Consider the following 16,976-nt stretch of genomic DNA (forward strand, 5'->3'; position numbering starts at 1 on the left):
TTCAAAAAATGAAATGGAAGCTCTCATTACCAATCATGTGAAAGAATATGTTTTGACCTATACATGATGATAAAAAATTTGCCGGAAAACCGCCTACTAATTCATATATTTGGTAAATTTGTTTCTATCATGGTCTGTGAGAGATATAGGGTAGTCCCATATACATCTTTCTGTGTATAGTGCTTGTAACTTTACGAAGAATGGGCCAAATTTCTTATCATTTTGATGATTCCAGAACCTTGCAGAACTGATGCTAGATGCTAGATGATCAACCTTTTCTGATCGATTCCACAACGTTTCTTTCACAATGCAATCGCATGACCATAACTGGTCTTTACCTTTAAATCATGGTCATGAGATGGCTCAAAAAAGAGTCGAGATGAAAAGAAATGTTTAAGACCATACGGACCAACACCTGGAGGCCAGAATTATGATGATGCTCTAATAAAAACCGGTCTTACATAATCATCCCATACCTGGATGTACGAATTAACATGATTAATGTAATCAGGGGTCCCCCTCACACTTTCATGGTATTATCCAATATTGTGTCATGGGTGGGGATCTAATTAATCTCTGGTGCGGGCGAAGAGGGTGTTCTTGAACTTTTTACCCCCTCACCCCCAAAATATAATTTTAAAAAGCCGGGGGAGGGGGACTTGATGTGAGTAGCCAATAAAAATCTTGTATTTCTATTAATTAATCTTGGTTCCTTTTGCACAATTATCATTTTTAGGATAATAGTAAACCAATATAAAACAATGCAACATTTCTTGACACTAGAATAAGAGTTAATGAAAAGGATTGTTTTTCTAATTACGGCTAATTTCTAATTACTTTGTTTTTGTTGATCTCCTCTCGTGATCTCCTATATCTCCTCTCGTGCCTATTGCCAGTTGCACACTCTTCTTGCATTTGAGAATTAGCGGGAAATAATGAACGTAGGAAACTTCATGTTTTTCCTTTATCTCACTCTTGAGGTTCCTCGGCTCGTTTGTACAGACCACAAACGTGCTTATGTGGTGCTGTGGTGAACCATAGAGATGTCAACTTGACGTCTTGCCATTAGGCAAGACAGGTGCGTCATTGTGGCAGAAAGGACCACACAAAAAAAATCGAATTATCCCCTATAAGGCCTACGACAGTGCACGCGTTGGTTATTAGAGTACGTGCCGAATAAGGGACTTGGTGGGACTACACTTCTTGATGGGACATACTATACCTGACAGAGTCGGCAAGGTGCATGTCTTGTTCCCCGGAATCGTTCAATTTCGTGGATCTCATTTAATTACCTGCCTAGACCACACAGCCATCGATGATCCTAGGTTTCAGAGACACAAACATCGAGTCAAAGGATATAGATAAGAGATCAGAGACTTTTCAAAATTAATTCTAGGAAATTGATCGGCAAGAAATGACTTCGATGGTCTCGAAACCAAGCGTAATTTCTCCCCCCTGAGTGACGATGATAACAATTGACATATTGTCAACGGTTAATTAAACAATAAGTTTATGTCCTTATAAACGGATATTTGCCGGGTAAAATGAAATTATAAGACCAACTTAAAGTACACTGAGGGATCAAATCACCTCAGGTCATTGGATTCTAATGCAGTGCATAATATACTACAAGGATTGTGTTTGACCGTTCTGTTTGTTCAGTGCATTTCTAAAGTAAATCAACATGGAAGCTATCATTATTTTGATCCTTTAATAAAGACAAGAGAAATTGTTCCTTTGAGGAAAATTAAATTAACAGCCTGTACACCACGTTCAGTGAGGCGACCTCATGGCGATATGAAAAGCTTTTAAACGTGGAAGTGAAGGAAAAAAATCCTTCATATATTTTTAAGAAGGGCTAGAGTTTTACAGCCTAGTCAACGCCAGAGACGTGGTGAAAATTGGAAGTATCCGGTGAATCAAAACAATGTTCATGATCTTAAAGGCCCACTGTACTACTTGTAGCTACTTGCTCCCTCTATATTAAAAAACAATACCTAATCGGTGACCATTTTTTCTTATGTTAATTGAGAGTTGAGTTGATGAGATAGCCACCTGTCAGTGACCTTGCAGGGAGGTCTAATTCCCCTGGCCAAACTAGTACAGACGGCCTTTAAATCACAGCAACATAAACGCACGGGATTCTGGCTTTCTCAGGAAACAAGGTTGATTTGAATAGGGAGCAGCCAGACTGTCTTGGTTTGAACAGAGACACCCATGGTGTGAACGACTCCGCATATTTTTCGATATATAATTTCTGCCATTTTGAATAGACATGAATAGATTCGTATTTTGTTTGTATAGGATCGGTTAAGTTTGTCACAGTATTAAATCCATTTTCCATGTTATTCTTTGTGTTCAGAATTTTCATTAACAATTTTTTTTTCATTTGATGGTGCGGCTCTTGGGAATTTTGTTTTTCTTTACCTCATCAGAGGATTTATTTTCATTAACAACTAGTTGAATTATATATTGTGAGATATCACAATATTTTGTAGTCATAAATTTTGGTTGTTGCCTTATAATAATCACGTCATATTGGCGTTCAATAATTGAGAAACCCATACAGTAAATCTAATTGAACACAGTTAGTCTTAATGTACGGTGCTGAATTTGCCATGATTCACTGAAGGATATAATACTTGGGTCTTATTTGTTTTTAGGTCGGATACGAGAAAGGGAAATTAGTCCCAGACGTTACGAATACTGAGGATAGTTCTATACCCAAAGGACGCTAGGACATTGTCTGGGTCTCGAAACCTAGTTAACTCATATCCAAGACCTTTAAACCGACCTTTTGCGGAGCTGTCGTGGTCTAGTAGAAACGTCAACGAACTGTGGAGCACGTTGTGTTCGCGGTTCGAGTCCCGCTGCGGCACTAATGTCCTTTGCCAAGACATTAATCTACATTTGCCACACTCGACCCAAGTGAAGTCAATGGGTACCTGGCACTTTTTGGCAGGATTTTTTCCATGAAATGCTAGAATGCCATAATTATAATGGCAGCGTAAAAATTGTGGAGTGTCAGGAGTGTCAAGTCTGAATTACATGAGCGCTTTACAATAACCCACTATTATTATTTATTATTGAACTTTTATTGCTGATTAGGGTTACCTGGGGGGAGGGGTGTTTCATAAAGCTGTTCGTAAATTTACGCATGACTTTTCGAACGACTTGTATATGAAGTGCCAGATAGGATGCCCAAATTCTTTTCTGATATTTTCAATAACCTCAATTGAATTATGGCAACAAATATACTATGCAATAAAAATGTTTGTTATTATAAGAATGTTAATCTACATTTGCACAGTTAATCTTTATTTGATGTATTTAATGATGATTGAGCATCCCATTTGGCTTTTCATATACAAGTCGTTCGTAAAGTTATGCGTAAGTTTCCGAACTCTTTATGAAACACCCCCCATATGTTATTTTTGAAAGTATCATCGCTTCTGATATGATCGCTACCAGTCCACTATTATGGTAGGAAATGAATGTCTCTCGGGTTACGATCTCCCTTTCCCTCCTTATTAATGCCTCCTCCCATGTGTGCCCCCGGTGGTTAAATTTAGACCCCTCCCCCACCCCCAAATGAAAAGGAAAGAGGCATTTGAAATTGGTTAAAAAATGGGTCCCCCGAAAGTATGATATCCCCTATGTTCCCTGCCAGAGATTTTTGGTGAAAATAAGCATCCCAATAGTCTGATGACCTTTTCGAAGAGACATTCTTCCTTGTCAGAAGTTTTTCAGACTTTTATGCCCCCCCCCCCCCCGCCCTGCAGGAGAACCCTGGACCCGCCCTTGAATGGCAGTTTAGTTTGGAACCTTTTGCCAACTCCTCCCTCGGCATTTCCTCTCCACGATGTTTGTGTTCCTCCAGGGACCGCGTCTGATAGGTCAAATCTTCCACGAAAAGATACAGGGGATGCGCTGATTGGTTGACTGACTATCCTCACATCTGGTGTTTATCCGCATCAGACGATGATGATGATGACAAGTGGGTCTTATCTCTCAACAGGGCGTTCTCATCATTCTGTAGGCCATGCACTATCTTTTCCTTTTCTATCTCCACCCCTCTCTCTCTCTCTCTCTCTCTCTCTCTCTCTCTCTCTCCCTCTCTCTCTCCCTCTCTTGCATTATATGTCTCTTTCTTTTCTCCCTCTCCCTCCTCCTCTCCTGTCCTTTCTCCTCCTCCCCTCTTTCTCTGCTCCCTCCCTCACACTTTCTCCGTTTCCTTCTTTCATTCTCCATCTCTCTGTCTTACTCTGTCTATCTCTAGTCCCTGTCAATTATCCCATCTCCAAATCTCGCCAGATATAGCCTAGGCCTATATATACATTGTATATATGTTCTAAAGATCTATCTTTCTGTGTGCCTGTCTGTCTGTCTCCTCATTTCTGACATACACAATGTCCCCCTCGCTCTCTCTCTCTCTCTCTCTCTCTCTCTCTCCCCCTCCCTCTCTCTCTCTCTCTCTCTCTCTCTCTCTCTCTCTCTCTCTCTCTCTCTCCCTCTCTTTCTCTTTTCTCTCAGAACATGGCGTTTTCACTTCCCTCTTTTTCACCTCCCGTTTTCTCTGATCATAAATACATACTTCAAATCTGTTTCAATTTCTCTGTCTGTCCCGTATTTCCCTTCACTACTAATAAGTATCCCTATTATATATAGCGACCCTCTTAACCCCATCTTACAAATCCCTTCGACCTTCATCCGTTCTCAGTCTCTGTCTTCAAGATAAATCTCTTGACATCCTAGAGGCCTATATATACACCATGGAAATATTAATAGCACAAAAATAAATGTGGTTGTTTGTGTATAGATCTAACATATTAACTTCCTGAATGACGTTGAATAATTATAAGTATTGTGGTTCAATGTTTTAAAGATAACAGACTTTTTGATATTTCCCTTTTAGTTAAAAATGTGTTTAGCTCTCTTTGAATTTTCTAAATGCATTGCCAAGGATGGACACGGATGAAATAGTATTTCATCAAGAAGCTCCTTGGAAAAAGTGTTGGAAGATTTGGATCTTATTTGCCATTTGTGGCACTGCTATCATTATTACCCCTCATTGCCATGTACTCATTTACATCTAGGTAAAGATGAATAAAACACCTAGTCCAAATATATACGCACCAAGCGAGTTTTGAACCTAGAACCTTTCATATGAGAGTCAGCAATATAATACAGTGCTCCCACACAAGTGCAGAACGTACAGTAATGTTATTCACTGGTAATCGAACTTTTTTTTCTGTTTATTCCTATAATCAATCCATGCAAATATTGCAATGAATCGCTTTATAGAGTACCAAGTGCTTCTATGCTTTCATTATACCATGCCAAACCAGGCACTTTTCATTTAGTAGACAAGTCCGTGGATCGAATGCAGAAAGAAAAAAAAAAGAATTTGTAGACAGTTTCCGCTATCTCAATTGGCAAGTATGCGAAGGGGCTGATGAAAGAAAATCGAGGCACGTACGTCCAGGGGCATTTGGACATTGATTAAATGCCCCACCCAAGAAAATCTCTGGCTTGAGTTAGAGGCTTTGGCTTGTCACCATGTCAAAATGATGAGGGCTTATAAAAGACTTCATAATATTAGAACATGGCAGATTTACGAAGGGCTAAAGACTTGTTTGGCCAGTTGACAGATTTAATTTTAAAGGTGGGGAGGGGGCGCAACAAGCTCGTGTTTCCCTTTTAAAACCCAAAGCTGGTCTCCCTTTTCGTTATTCTGCAAACTCTAAATTTTGGACCCCCTAAAGGCCCCTGAAGATTCGAAAAGGGAACTATTCTTTTGATAAATTTTTAAAGTAAATTTCCGCCAACAACTTTTCCCCTTTCTTTCTATACCCCGCATTACGTCTGAAATTGTACCGGGTATAGTAAGTTGTCCGGAGGAAAACAGTTCGAGGCTAATTTTCCTGGACTCAGAGGAATTTCAAAGAGCAGTGAATGGAATGTTTCGATATATACGCAATAAACTGTTGTATAAAAAATTAAAATTAAATTGTCCAACCCTTTGCCTTACTATCTTATGCTTTTGCTCCATACAAATATTTTCAAGACATAATTCCGAAGCGACAATCTGTCCGAGGTACGCAATAATTCCCTGGTAATTTAACGAGATTAAATGTGATTTCTTGTAAGGATACAACATGCTGTTTTATTGGAAAATCTCGTTTCCACATCAAGCTAAGAACCGGTGTATACAAAATCAAAACGGAATTATCCAACCCTTTGCCTTGCTTTGCTATCTTCCTTTGTTGTGCATTTGCTCCATGTAACAATTTTAGAGACATAATTCCGAACCGAGGTACGCAATAATTCCCTGGTAATTTAACGAGATTAAGAATGATTTCTTGTAAGGATACAACACGCTGTTCAGACGCTCTTATCCAGCATGTGTCTTTATCCGCTTGGCTTAACTTGCGCTATATCTGGCTCTAATTTGATTAGCTTCACTTCTTGAAAACATTTTTTAAAAATAAATGTTCGAATGACTTTTGCGACATGTTGTGAAACTGTTCATGTTCTCGGTAATTAAAGCAGTCAATTTAAATTTCGAGAGAGAAAAATTGTCCATACCAAGGAGATAATAGGGACTTTTAGATTTGCGTGGACTGATACGTGTGACGTCCATTCAAGGCTGTGCATTAAGAGGACGTCGATCGTAGCAATCCACGTTGTCGTTATGCAAATCTAAAAGTCCCTAATATGAGGTATGTTACAATTTAAGTGTATTCACTCAAATCACTGATTAAATATCAACTTATTGTAGTTATAGTGGTGGGATAAAAACACAAGACTTGTATAGGAAATGTCACCTTGTACACAAAACATTTGGGTCGCAAAGACTTTCGGGAAAGACAAAAACAATCCTTTTTGCAATAGCCTCACCCACGTCCTAATGAAATGAACCAATATTAATATGACATATAGCATATCATCACATGATTTATATAGAAAGTTTAATAATTGTGTTGAAATTATCCTTGAGGTTTGATTCTGATTTGACTTTATTTATCCACCAACAACAATACAGCAATGCATTTCATACAATGATATTTACATTATACAAGTATAGGATCTTACTATTATATTGAATGAAATTCCTTGCGATCGTGTGACAAACTGTATTGTCCTCTTAGGTCACTTTTAGAGAATAATTGTTTTACAAAATAATTTGCTGACTTGGCCTATACCCATATGTACTACAAAGTCATCATATTGCAAAACTTACACAGAACGTGCATTTCGTCAGCCCGTGAAATCACAAACCGGTTTGCAATTAAATTATTAATACAACTGTATCATAGGGGGTAGGTTGTTTGTATTATTTTTGTAAAGTGTTTTGGGGTAACCTACCCACGACCCAACCCCACACTGAATCATCCATTAGGAGAACCATGGAAACATGATGGAGTTATAAATTCAATTTGGCATCGGGGAAACAGAGGAAGTATGAACTCGAAACACATTGAGCACGTTTACATAATTTAAAGGAAAACATATATGCCTTGGAAATACTTCTAGCAGTCTTGCATGTTTAAATAATTTAAAGAATGACAATCACTGGAAGCATATTCCATGTTGCTGGAGAAGAAAAATGTAATTCCTAAAAACATCAATAAAGTCATATGGAGCTCGCTCATTACAAGTAGCAACAGACGAATTATGGAACGGAATACCTGACGTTGTTAAGGGGACAGTCACTGATTAACAATTCAAATGCAGACTGAAAAGTCATATATTTAACAACAATTTTACTTTTAAATTGTGTTTTCAAATTCGACACCTCTTCTCATATCTTCTAAAACGAGTGATCGCAAAAACATTTTGATTTTATTTTATTTTATTCACCAATATAAAAACATGTAAATAACAATATACGTGATAACATGAGAAAATAACATTGGATGGATCGCCCTGCTCAGCTGTGCCAGTACAACACAGCTGTTCTACCGAGGGGTCCAGTTTACAATACAAAACAAATGAGAGAAAATGATATATCACAAATTAAAGTTCTTAACATATTGGTATAATATAAAAACAACATCGTTTACACAGTATCATGCCCCCCCCCCCCCATGCCCCCACCCACCCAAGAGCAAAGCCCAAAACCCCCCACCTACCCTATTAGGCCTATATATATCAATATTAAAGTTCTTCTATTTCAAAGGGAGATAGTTTTCAACGTATGTTTATTTATTAATCTTATGAATTCGGGAAATCAAGTCATGATATAAAGTCTAGTCCATCAATTAATGTTTTTAAAAAAATAGATATAAATCAGTTTCCTCCAACAATATATATATATATAGAACGTTTGATTTTGTACACGGTGAGGTTGTGTTCTGTTGCAAGGGCTTTTGCAAAAAAATCAAACCAAGGACAATTTGAATACCCTATCGTACAGCCAACAGAAATCATGTTCTGATTACGTTAGATGTCATTGTCATGTTTGCACATTCCAAAAATGGCATGACGAGCAAGGTTAGACTTGGAAATGCGAAGGTCGAGGGTTCAAATCCCGACACGGCACTAATATCCCGTTGGCAAGATATTAACCTGCAATTGCTACTCTCCACCCAGGTGTTAAATGGGTACCCGGTAGGATGCGACCGTCATTGTTGGCCGAACAGTTTTTGAGCGTCATGTAACGCCTGGCTGGAATGCTCCCCAGTGAGTGGAGATTGTGCACACATTGTGTGCGGGCAAGCACTAAATCCAATGACCGGGGTAATAGTATATTTGTAAAGCGCTTAGATAAATTTGTATTAAGCGCTATATAAAAATTAGATATTATTATTATTATTTAGGTCGATTTCTTGAAAGACTTTATGATCGTGTAATGTTTTTTTGGTTTTCAAACCACCGTTATTTGCCATTAGGGACGGGTTCTGAGAAGGATCGGGTGAATAAGGGGTTTTGGGAGGGGTAGGTGAGAGAGACTGCAGTCATCCCAGTTTCCTGATTAGGGGTTCCTGTCCTCCCCCCCGTTATAGTAGCTTATAACAGGGTCTAGGAAACTGTGTCAACGAACACGTACCCATGCATAGACGAACTGTTCATGGCTCTAACACTGTCAATCACACTGTCAAACCTACTCCACACTTCAAATAGACCGATTTTCGGTCATTACATGGGAAGTAATGTAATAGTTTGTCTGCGTACAACAGATAACCTAAATTATGTATTCTTTTATAAATTTTGTCTTCAAACACATTTTTTGAGGGTTCAGCTCAGTTTGATTTATTTCACAAATGTACTTAAAAACAGTAAAAGCAACAATATGAATTGGAAAAAAGATATGAAATAAAGATTCTTGGCAGATAGCAACTTGGAAGGAAATGACCTGTACAATAATATGCCCGGCATGCAGTCATTGGCACAATACGAAATAAATTAAAGATAAACTCCAGTACTGGTAAAAAAAAAAAAAATAATTCTCACAGAATCAAACGAAACTTACACTGAATGTTCAAGATTACAAATAAATGACATGTGCCAAACAATTTTGAAAGAAAATGTATACTGGCTGAGTAATGAGCATAGAAAGACAAGGAAATCAAGGTAGTACTAGCCCCGACACCATGTGTGTTGTCCCATATATAGCTTTCTATGTGAGTGCTTGTTACTTTACCAAGACTCGGTCAAATTTATTATGATTTTGATGACTCCAGAACCTTGCAGTGCACACCAATACTTACATGCTACATGATCAACTGTTTCTGATCCCTTCCACACCTTTTCTTTCACAATGCAATCGCATTGCCAGTACTAAAGTTTATCTTTAACATGAAGAATGACAGAAAGAACAAAAAAAAAAAAAAAATCAGACAATGCAAAGCATGCGCAGTGACAAAAAATCTACAAATTACTTTTGATAGGACCTTAGTTTGTCAAAACCCGCTTATTATTGAATATAAATTTTCAATTAAACAGTGCATGCGGACATAATACAAACACATTTCACACGGTGATGTTTAAGCACATAATTATTCCATGTTTTATTTTAGTTCTATACGTATCTTGGAATAGTAGGGGCCCACCTGGCATGAATAGGCTATTTAATGAACTTCCATTAAATATCATAATACTACGACTAAACCGATGAGTCCCTAATCCATGAAAATTCATAACAGAAATTTGAACGTCATATAGAAACCCACATTTAGATAGATTGGCCTTCGCATGATTTTATTGGCCGCTTAAAGGATTATCCGACACAATGTTTGAATTATAGCGTGGTCTTTGTCATGAACCATCTGATCATAATTATCGGCGATTGTTAGCTATGGTAAAGTTGGCATATATATAGATCACACCAAGGCTATACCTGACACGAGCGTCCATCCATATTTATCATATCCATATCCAGAGATAGAGAGGGAGAGAGAGAGAGAGAGAGAGAGAGAGAGAGATGGGGAAGAGAGAGAGGGAGAGAAAGAGAGAAAGAGAGACATGGGGAAGAAAGAGAGAGATAGAGAGAGAGAGAGAGAGAGAGAGAGAGAGAGAGAGACATGGGGAAGAGAGAGGGAAAGTGTGAGAGAGAAACTTGTTAATTTAATTACTCATTATTCCTAAGTATCATATGAGGTGTTCACACTTGTACAAGCATTGCATTTAGTGGACCCCTCTGTTTTCAATATCATTTCTACATTAGTAAATTTTTATAATTGATTTGTAATGTTTTGCTGGAAACATAAATAATTTGAAATTGAAATGAAAATTAAGAGGGGGGAGACGAATTATTCAGAAGGGCACTCTTCGTAATTTTTTATACAAGTGCCCCCCCCCCAAAAAAAAAAAATAGGAACATGATCGAATCGACGCCCTTGCATGTCGACATGTTGGACTGCGGTTTAATGTGTAAAGACTGGTGCATTATTTTGAGCCTTGAACTTAGACAAGGAGAATGAGATTAATACGTGAATTAGCTATGAAGATATGTTTGAACCGCAGTCTATGCAATACTGCACGGAGTGTAATGCTTTCGGTAGTAAGGTGTGTGAACGGAGTAAAAAATGAAAGCAGGTTACGGAGAGGGTAAAGCAAGAGATAGAGATACAGACAGGGGAAATATTTTAAGAATGAGAAAATGAGAGGAGACGGAGGGAAGGTTTTCGAAAGGGTACTGACCAGACAACCCCTCCTGATCATACCCATCGAGTCGGAAAAAGGTTGCTTGTCGAGTTCTTCTGATAAGATTTCATGATTCGTCTGATAGACTAATAAGCATGTCCTGCCTATCAATCAAGGGCAACCTACCCCTCCTTCTCCCCTTCCTCATGTTCAAGCATTTAATTATGTTACATCTATTCTGATAATGTTCAAGATTCAAGATCACGTGTATTTTGGCAGAGCTGCATGCGATGTCTGCTGTGATACAACATTGAAATTCTTGCAAGTCGGCCTAAAATCGCAGGAACTGAAGGTTGGCCTATACAAGAGACAATTTCCTTGAAAATCTCAATACAAAACTGTCTGCAAGGGTCAAGGAAATACTGCAGAGTCGCTCTTTAAAGAAATAATTAGTTAGCTCATGCATTTTCATACAGTGTAACAATTCAACCACGTAACTATAGAAAGTATGAAGCAGTTCGGAGGAGTTTTGTAATCGTTAAAAATTTAGATGTATGGGAGGGAACATAATTTACGAATTAGTAATGTGATTTTCTAAATCCATTCTGATCAATCATGAATTAAGAACTAGAATTAAATATGTGATAGCCCTTCTTCTATATTTATTTTATTAATAATGCTTGGTAGTATTTTATCAGTTACGTTTTGTTTTAATGTCAACATGTATTATTATCATTTTTTTTTCATTTCAATTTCAATTTCGGTTTATTAATATAAAAAATACAATGTAGGCCTACAATGCAGTAGTCCAAGGACCAATAATGCAATGTTTACGTACAATGTGCATACAAACAGAAATGATCATATACTTGTACATTTAAAATTATGACAAATAATAACAATTAAAACAATGTGTACACATCCCCCAAAATGGTGATATTTTGTTCAATTCAAGGACTATTTTACCATTCTGCACCATGCTAGGAAGAAATGAATTGTTTGATGAATAAAAAACTACATTTTGGAACGTCTTATCTTCAGTATGAATCACAAAAAGAAAATGAATCCAACTTGGTTTTCTTACTTTAAATTATTGCTCAATTTTTCCGGGGGCTGAGTATGTATCATCAAGCTAAAATCTGATATATCTCAAATTTGGACTGCAGACAAAATATAAGTAAGGAATTATTGAAATTCAAACCCTTATCGCGTACCATGAAGTAGACTCAATAATCAGATTGCCTTGCAGATGAGTCTTCCGTACATGAGTTTCAGAAGTCACTGACAGGAACATTTTAAAGTTACCGACTTTTTTTCCCATAACGAAAGTGCCCCTCTAAATTGTGCACAATATATATATTAGACAAAAACGCTTTCTATTTTTTTAATTAGGGGATGTGCTCCTTTTCCATTCAAGGAACTACGCCACGTAAAGTTTCATAACATTAAACTTTTCTTTTATATTTTTTTAATAGGGGCACGTGCCCCATGCCCCTCCACGTAGCTACGCCTCTGAATGTATGATAACACACAAACACAAAAACTGGATAATACAAATGAGACACAAAACACATGCTGTACACAATGACTGTGTTGCTAATCTATGCTTCTGAGAAAATGAAATTGAAGAATACCATAATTTCGAAGTTGAAACCATCAAAACCGGAGATCCCGCATCAAGCAATTACGGGAAATTTATTTATCATTATTTGCATGACGAAAATGGAGAATTATTGTAACGTGATTTGCTTTCATATTACATTTAAAAAAAGTCGTCTGTTGAGAGCCAGAAGGGAATTAGATGTTTATTAATGGTAGGATGTTACAACCATCTGGCTCTTAGCATACAACAGCATATCTTGAAATTGAGAGACGGATGGCCATTAAATGAGCAGGGTAAATATCCTTCTGGCTCTGACAACCAAGATTGATTAAGAGCCAGACAAACGATACGAGTGGACGTCTTTGGCTCTGAGCAGACACTTTGTGAAAAGAATGTAGATATGTTTTCCAGGGGGGGGGGGGGGGGAGAGAGATGGTCTGTCATTCCAGACGTACGCGTATATTTGTGAGAAAGTCTGGCGCAGTTATTATGAGGTTCATCCTCTCTAGGTCATCCTCTATATAGCAGGTGAATCATGAGATTGGTCACCTCCTCTTTTAAATAAATAAAGAAGAAAATATAAGGAGAAGAGGGAGAGACAGTGGGAGAGGGGAGCGAGAGAGAGAGAGAGAGAGAGAGAGAGAGAGAGAGAGAGAGAAAAGAGAAAGAGAGAGAGAGGGGGAGGGGGCAAGTAGAAGGAAAGGTCGGGAGACACAAAAAGAAGATAGGGGCGAGGGGAGGGGGCAGAGGGACTGAGGGAGAGAGAGACCAGAAATTTGAAAAAGTCTGGAGGCGCAGGGGGGGGGGGGGTGTACAGGGGAGAGAGAGAGAGAGAGAGAGAGAGAGAGAGGTAGAGGTAGAGGTAGAGAGAGAGAGAGAGAGAGAGAGAGAGAGAGAGAGAGAGAGATATTTTGTGTCTGTACCATGTACTTGAGAACAAAATATGAAATAACTATTTCACTTAACCATGCACAGGACTGTTTCGTTAGGTTCGTCGTAATACGCTAGGACTCTGTTGACATGAAGATCTACCCGAGGCTTCTTCGGTATGAAAATTAATGCTATATATCTTGGAACAGATACGAGGCTGAATTCATCCGGCATAGAGGTTCCAGACTAAATCTTACTAGAGTCTAGTCTATTAAGCTCATGAAAGATCCAATTTGTACTTCCGTTCATCCTTTCATCGACCCGTCTTCTGGGCTATGATCTTTAACTATCCTTCCTTGAGAAAGTACACAGCAAACGTAACGCGAGGGACTACCGTGAAGAGAAATGGTACAATGTTGCATGTGAATCCCATTTTGCTACTACCCACAATCTAGATAATGTGATTTCAATATCCTATCGAGGGAATACGTAGTTGCCATTTACTTAGACAGCTTCCAATTTTTTGAAAACACACTACTTTCGATACCATTATTTCGGCTCCAGACCTTTTAGGGTATAAAACCTGATACGGTTTAATTTATATGTCATCATGGTCATATTTCATGCTATTTAGTGAGCTATGGATTTAAATATTCTGTTGTCCCCTAGGAACTATCATCCCTGATCTGGATAGTAATTATAGCGAAAATGATTCTACACAACCCCTGTATGAAAAAAAATCTATCCCGTCATCAAACTTTCGCTGATCTGTTCTTCCCATTTTGCTTCTCTTAAAATCAACTTAATATTAGGGCGCCCACTTGTAATTCAATAATTGTTTTGCACCCTTCTTCTTACGGTATACAGCTCCTTGGTTTACAATTCGTTGTATTGAAAAAGAGGAAAAACTGTAGGAAATATTGTTTGCATTGCGTCTGCACCATATACCCCAGTGACAATATTAGTGCTTATCAGGCATCATTTGAAAATCCTATCTTTCGACTGCAGAAGCTGAGCATCTTGTGTATCCTTGCACAAGCGGAGGGGGACAGAGAAAAATGTTAGGCTCTACAATTATTGGCCTGGTACTTTATGAAAAGGATATGCCTTTGTGATAAAACGACTTTTAATAAATGAGTGATACATCCTCAATCGAGGCGACATGAGGTTAAATCCCGGAAGAAGAAAACTAAACAGATGGCAATGAAAGAGAAAGGCAATGATGTCACCTAAATTAGGCCAGAGATTATAGATTTCGACTAAGACGAGGGCATTGATAATTTGTGGATTGCCAGAGATTATAGATTTCGACTAAGACAAGGGCATTGATAATTTGTGGATTGAGGACGCTGGATAAAAAAGGAATTATTTTATTATGTGAGCATGGCACCTGTCCGTTCGTATTTGAAATCGAATGTTCCAAGTTTTAATTGACTTGGCAGTTTGATTAGGATTGTCATGAAACTGCTCCAAGGTATGGTGGCCCTGAAGGGACATCGCGAATAGTCAAAATCGCGAATTATTCACGATGAAATTGACGACGTCGTGAATTTCGTCGCCAATAGATCAAATCGCGAATTATTCACGACGAAATTGACGACGTCGTGAATTTCGTCGCCAATTTCGTCGTCAATAATTCGCGATTTCGTCTATTCACGATGTCCCTTCAGGGCCACCATACCATACCAAGGGTAACAAGATGCCTTCCATAATGAAGGGGGCAAAATGGGTGACGATTTGAACGCAATAAAAAAGTTGGCGGGTACTTTATCGTTGGGGAGAGTGCCCCGATCCAACTACAATCAAACCTGTCTATAGCGACCACCAAAGGGAAACACACAAGTGGTCTTTGTAGACAGGTGGTCTTTGTAGACAGGTTCCTTAAGTACATGTTTCAATGAGAAACCATTTTGAAGGGAAATAAAATAATGTGGTCTTTGTAGACAGGCGGTCACTAACGCAGGCTTCTTTAGTACATGTTTCAATGAGAAAACATTTTAAAGGTAAACAAAAAATGTGGTCTTTGTGAACAGGTGGTCATTAAAGCAGGTTTGACTTTGAAGCAAGATAATAAGGTCATCGAGTCAGGGATATGGGAGTGTGGGGAATGTGTCGTGTCATATTATCTTCCTTTTACATTGTCTTCACCTTCACTTTCCTTCTACCTATCCCTTTCTTCTCTCCCCTGTTCGCCTGCACCCCGTGTTTTCTCTGGCTACAGTACGACCCATAGATATGATAACAAGTCCATGACTACAATAGCAATCTTTTCTGACTTATTCTGTCATAAATTATATAGATCTAGATCATGAAGTAGTGCGACTGCGCAGAGATTAATCTTAAAATGCCCCCCTCCCCAGGCTCTGTCCTTACACTCGTTCGGTAAACACAGGAAAGTAAGTGTCTTTAAATTTAAGTTGTAAGTCTTGGGGAGGGGGAGACATATTCACATGAGGCATATTTTTCTACTCAATGTCACTTCCACAGTAAATACGCCTAATGAGTTTTTGAGTCAGAGGCTAAATATTTTTGTTAATAAAAAACGTTTGATGGTCATGGAGTGTCGTTATTACTCTGGCTATAATTATGTTCGTGCATTTGGGTGCGTGATCACTTAGACCGTCAGAAAGAATTAAGACACTACATCCCAAAGGGTCAATGTCTGCTCAAGGTAGTCTTTAAGCTATGAGTGAGTAATTATTCACATTGGCGTATCCAGCTTATAGGGAAGAGAAGGGAGAAGGGGTAGCCCCCCCCCCCGTCTGGAAATGCCCAGAGGAAACATTTGATACAACTTTCAACGGGCCTTTTGTACTAAACGGGGCGCTATCCAGGTACAGGCACGCCCTTTCCCCCGTCAAATGTACAGAAGAAATTATAGGGCATGGAAATATCAATACATCTTGCAAATAATTTACAGCACCCATGGGGGGGGGGGGGTGCCCAGATCTCCCCCAGAAGGAAGATCCTCTAAAATTCTACATATCTTCCAATTGATCTACAGCACCAAGGGCTGTCCAGAAACAACCTCTGGATGGGAGCCTGTAATATACACAAATTTGATTATGAATAATCGTCGCCCGGATGGCAGAAGGGCGTTCGCGCGCAAGCGACTCAAAAACTACTTTTCGAATTATTCGCATTGAAAGATTTGTTTGATATCTAAACTGCTTTCCGTCCCGAAGATTGGTTCAAAACTTAAGAGACTAATTGAAATGTTTTAGTAGAACACGGTCACATTTTTTTCTTCTCGAAATAAGTCAGTTTTAAAAAAAGTTTGAGGCGATTATTCACGGCTTAGCGGTATGGGGGGGGGGGGGGGGGGGGGTATGCAAGCAACTCGTTCTTTTAAACTGTTGAGTATACCAAACAAAGAATGGCGCGTACTCGATGTTTTTGGTTCGGAATAGTCTCC

Source organism: Strongylocentrotus purpuratus, unplaced genomic scaffold (genome assembly GCF_000002235.5).
Source record: "Strongylocentrotus purpuratus isolate Spur 01 unplaced genomic scaffold, Spur_5.0 spur5_scaffold_13, whole genome shotgun sequence".
NCBI lineage: Eukaryota > Metazoa > Echinodermata > Echinoidea > Camarodonta > Strongylocentrotidae > Strongylocentrotus > Strongylocentrotus purpuratus.